At 38.6% G+C, this 5,566-nt stretch overlaps 1 pseudogene; it reads right to left on the bottom strand.

Moving 5' to 3' along the window:
* Positions 1-1,601: 1,601 nt before the first annotated feature.
* On the bottom strand, positions 1,602-2,083 carry LOC114046409 (annotated as a pseudogene).
* Positions 2,084-5,566: the final 3,483 nt, after the last annotated feature.

The following is a 5,566-nucleotide window of genomic DNA, read 5'->3' as shown; positions in this document are numbered from 1 at the left end:
CTCAACTTGCCCTCTCTTCTATCAGCCCCACTCCTTTTTCTTTCCCCTGCCCTCCCTTCTATGAACCTTTCGTCTTCCATTTCTTTTCCTTTTTCCCTATTACTTTCCTACAGAGCAAGATAAATTTCTATACACAAGTGAGTGTGTATGTTATTCCCTTTTTGAGCCAAATCCAATGAGCGTAAGGTTCAAACAATACTCACTCCCTTCCTTCTTTCCTCTACTGTAATAGGTCTTTTGCACCTTTTCATGTGATGTAATTTATCCTACCCTGACTCCCCCTTTCCTCTTCTCCCAGTATAATCCTTTTTTTACCCATTAATTATTTTTTATTTTATCACATCAAAGTCAACTTATACCCACACCCTCTGTCTATGATATATTCCTTTGAACTGCCCTAATAGATATATAGTTATCAAGAGTTATAAGTATCATGTTCCCATGTAAGGATGTAAACAACTTAACCTTATTGAATAATACATTTTTTCCGTTTATCTTTTTATGCTTCTCTTGAATCTTATATTTGAAGATAAATTTTTCTGTTCGGCTTTGGTCTTTTCATCAGGAAAGTTTGAAAGTCTTTTATTTTATTGAATATCCATCTCTCCTTTCTGAAAGATTATACTCAGTTTTGCTGGGTAGTTGATTCTTGGTTGTGATCTAAGCTCCTTTACTTGCCAGAATATCATATTCCAAGCCCTCCAGTTCTTTAATGTTGAAGCTGCTAAGTTCTGTGTAAGCCTGGCTATGGCTCCTTGATATTTGAATTGTATCTTTCTGACTGCTTGTGGTATTTTCTCCTTGACTTGATAATTCTGGAATTTGGCTACAATATTCCTTGGAGTTTTCATTTCAACATCTGTTTCAGCATGTGATCAGTGGATTCTTTCAATGACTATTTTACCCTCTGGTTCTAGGATATCAGGACAGTTTTCCTTAATAATTTCTTGATAGACGCCATCCAGGCTCTTTTTTTTATCACGGCTTTCAGGTAGTCCAATAATTCTTAAATTATCTCTCCTGGGTCTATTTTCCAGGTCAGTTGTTTTTCCAATGAGGCATTTTACATTTTCTTCTATTTTTTAATTCTTTTGATTTTGTTTGACTGACTCTTGATGTCTCATAGAGTCATTAGCTTCCACTTGCCTGATTCTAATTTTTTTTCCTTTCTTACAAATTTTTTATTATATGAATTAACAAAATGTCTTCTTTTTCTCACTATTCCCAAGAAGAAGAAGCATTTTAAGAGGGACAAGTCTACTGGACAAATCTAGTCACAACAGGATGATGAATGACTGAATTAAGAGATCAGTAAATTGAAATGTGGCAGCTTACAAGCAAGATATAAACCTAGTGAGATCCTGAGACAACTTAGTAGCTCTCAGAACTTGAAACACAAGCTAATCTCACAATTTCCTCAATCTAATCCTTCTTGAATTATATTCCTCATAGAGACCAATTATTAAAATAACTGTGCCTGACTGGAGAACAGGTGAGGTCTCATCAGTGGAGTTCGTTGCTACTTTCCTCTCGTTTTCCTTGGTTAATAATGTGATAGAGCAGGGGCAATGGGTGTACAATCATTTCTGTTCCCAGGAAAGTCAGAGGCTCCACCACATGGCAACAGCTTTGCAGATGCCCACATAATGATAGTTGAAATAGCAGAGTCCTGCAAAGGTCACAGATGAGAGCATCAAGAGACTTGCATTGGCTCCTTCCACCAACTTGTCTTCATGAACATAGTAATAACCTGTGCAAGTCCCCAGTGACTATGGAGGGTAGGGACTGCAGCCAGTGAGTAGTCCACCATAGAGTTTGGGTACAGATAAGCAACTGGGAGCAGGCCCAGCAGCAAGACACTGATGGTTCTCTCACTAGTCCAGTGCAGAGACGCAGCCCTAGAGTTAGAGCTGCAGCTGACAGACAGGTGGATGTGCCATCCTCCACAGGCAGACTGGTCTGGCAGAGATGCTGAGATGAAGGTGGGTCTGACCACATGGGCACCCAGGAGCAGAGCTTGGCCTCCCCGGGCACGGCTTAGAAGGTTCAGGTTTCCCAGCACCACAACCACCGCCAGTGCCATGTCTCCTGATTCTAATTTTTAAGGAATTATTATTTTCAGTGAGCTTTTGTACCTCCTTTTCCATTTGGCCAATTCTATTTTTTAAGGAGTTGTTCTCTTCAGTCAATTTTTGTGCTTCTTCTTCCAAGCTGTTGGCTCTTTTTTCATAATTCTCTTGTATAATTCTCATTTCTTTTTCCAATTTTTCTTCTACCTCTCTTACTTGACTTTTAGAAGCCTTTTTGAGCTCTTCCAAGAGGACTTTTGGGGCTTGAGACCAATTCATATTCCCCTTTGAGGCTTCACACGTAGACATTTTGACATTGTCCTCTTCTGAGTTTGTGTTTTGATCTTCCCTGTCAATATTTTCTTTGGTCAGGGCTTTCTATGGTCAGAGCTGTTGTTTTTTTTTAACTCATTTTTAAGCCTATTTCATGTTGAGCTCTGCTCCTGGGGCACAGGGAGCACTGTTTTGGTAGAGATTCCTGGGCTGTCAGTTTGCCTTCTGAGCTGGGAATGGAGACCTCACAGCTGCCCTGCTGTGCCACTTGGCTGCTGGGCCGTGATCGAGGGTCCTGGGTTGTTGTGCTGTGCTGTGGCTAAGAGCCTTCCTCTGGTTTGCCTGGATACCATGTGTGTTGGGCTGTACTCCCTTTTTCACTTAAGTGAGACAGACCTTTCCTGAAGTCCTTCTAAATTATCTTAAGCTGGAAAATTGTTTCACTCTCTCTTTTTGTAGTTCCTGTCTGTCCAGAATCCATTTAAAGGTTTTATTCAATGTTGTTTCAAAGGGAAACTGAGGAGAGCTCAGGCAACTTCCTGGCTTTTCTCTGCCATCTTGGCTCTGCCCACCCCCCCTAGCCTTTCAATTTTACAAGTGCAGAAACAGGTTAACTGAGTTTTCCAAGGTCACACAGTTAGTTAGCACCTGAAGTGAGATTTGAACTCTGGTCTTCCTGACTCCAATTCCAATGCCTTATCCACTATGCCATGCTATCTTCCATGAGAGTAAAGGAGAGCATTTTGGGTAAGTTCGTATCTCCCTACTTTGTGCCTTACTTGACACTCATGACCCAAGATCACTGCATCTATCAAAGAATTTTTAAAGATAGTTGCACATTCATGGGAAATATCTTGTCAAAGGAGCCTTTAAGTGGTATTTTGCTCTACTTAGTCAAATGCTTTGAAAAAATACAATCATCTGGAAAATAATTTGAAATTATTATATAATATTATATATTATTGATTTGGAATTAATATGGAATTAAGAAAGTGACTAAAATGTCCACACCTCTCACAAATTCACAATGAGGTATATACCCCTAGGAAATCAAACGGAAAAAGGTCCCATATACAACATAATAATCTTAGCAGCACTTGTTGTGGTAGCAAAGAACTGCAAGCAAAGCAGGTATCTATTGCTTGGGAAGGGGCTAAACAGATTGAGGTATATAAAAGTAAGAGAATATCACAGTACCCTAAGATATGACAAATATGAGGAATATAGAGAAACCTTGGAAAGCACAAGTTGAGGAAGAGAAGTAAGCAGAATCTGGAAAACAATATACTGTATATAATGACTATAACAAATAGAAAGAACTATAACCACATCCAAAAAACCCCTGAACTCTGAATGAATAGAATGACCAAGTTTGATTTTAAAGAAGACTTGAGAAAATTAACCTTCTTCCTTTCATTGAAGAAGTGGGGGTGAAATGTTGCATCTGTTATTCATCAAGGTTATGTTGGTTATTTTACTGAATTGATTTTTTTTCTCTTTAAAAAATATTATAAGGGATAGTTTATGAGGTAGGTGAGCAGGAAAGGCTATATTCAAAAATGAAAGTGAAATAAAAACAGAAGGAATCAATTTTTGAAAAAGAAAATGCAACTTCCTGTAATAACAAGCAATATTCAACACAATGGGCTCTTGTATTCTCTTTGTCTTTCAGTTAGTTGTTTGACTATGAAGATATGAAAATATAATCTGCTATAGAAGGTGATTAGTGAAAGTCTCCCTAGTCCCTTTTAATATTTATCTCAAATGTTTCCTTGATACATACATAGATTATTCTCATTTTTTGTAAAGATGAGAAAATAAGTGAATTGATCAATAGGTATTGTTTGATTACCTTTCTTGAGCAATCACACAATTCATCATTTGTCCAGTTGTTTAGTATCTTTCTTTCTTTCAGACACTTTGAAAATCACCCCTCACTTTTAAAAGTTGTGTTGCTTGTAACAATCAGTCCTTTTCAATGAATTGTCATCTATGTCACACCCATTGCCATGGGTGCCCCCTAAGGCTTTGTTCTGGACCCTCTTTTTCTTGTATATCATCTCACTTGACCCTTGGTACAAGTGTCATCTCTATGAAGGTGATTATAGAACCTACATATCCAGCCCTCGTCTCTCTCCTGAATTCCAGTACCATGTCAACAAATGCCTCTTGGACATCTCAAACCAGATGCTTCACTGGTATCTTGAGCTTACCATGTCCACAATAGAACTTGGTATCTTTGTCCTTAAACTTTCCCCTCTTTGAAGTTTTCTTGCTACTGTCAAGGGTACCACTTTCATCCCAATCACCCAGGTTCTTAACCTTGGTGTCATACTCAGCTTCTCATTTGGTAATCTATTGCCAACTCCTGTCATTCTTACTTTCAAACATCTCTTGAATGTGCCTTCTTTTATCTATTCACAAGATCTGCACCCCAATCTGGTCTTCCATCCTGAACTTCTCTCCAATAGGCTTCTAATCAGTCTCCCTGTTTTAATTATCTCCCCCATCCAATCCATTCTTCACTCCTCTGGCAAAGTGATTTTCTTAAAGTATGGGTCTGATCAGTCATTGCCATACTCAAAAAATTCCAGAAGCTCCTGAGGAGCAAATATGAACTTCTCTTTTTATCATTTAATATTCTTCAAAATCTGGCTGTTTCCTACCTTTCCAAATCTCTTGCACTTTTCTCTCTTCCACACTTTATGATCCAGCTACACTGGCCTACTTTTTGTTGTTGTTGTTCAGTCATGTCTGACTCTTTGTGACTCCATGGACCATAGCATGCCAGGCCCTTCCATCCTCCACTATGTCTTGAAGTCTGTCCAAATTCATGTTGTTTCAATGACATTATCTATCCATGTCATGCTCTATCATCTCCTTTTCCTTTAGTGTACAATCTTTCCCAGCATCAGGTATTTTCCAGTGAATCTTATCTTCTCATTATGTGGTCAAAGTATATAAGCTTCAGCTTCAGTATTTGACCTTCCAGTGAATAGTCTGAATTTGTTTCTTTAAGTATTGACTGATTTGATCTCATTCTTGTCCTAGGAACTCGCAAAAGTCTTCTCCAGCACCACGGTGTGAAAGCTTTGATTCTGTTTTACTCAGCTGTCCTTATAGTCCAACTCTCACAGCAGTACATTGTTACTAGAAAATCCATAGCTTTGACTATGTGAACCTTTGTTGGAAAGGTGATGTCTCTGCTTTTTAGTATACTGTCA

This window comes from Vombatus ursinus, unplaced genomic scaffold (assembly GCF_900497805.2).
Source record: "Vombatus ursinus unplaced genomic scaffold, bare-nosed wombat genome assembly UNPS02014782.1, whole genome shotgun sequence".
NCBI lineage: Eukaryota > Metazoa > Chordata > Mammalia > Diprotodontia > Vombatidae > Vombatus > Vombatus ursinus.
This window is presented reverse-complemented; position numbering and strand designations above follow the sequence as displayed.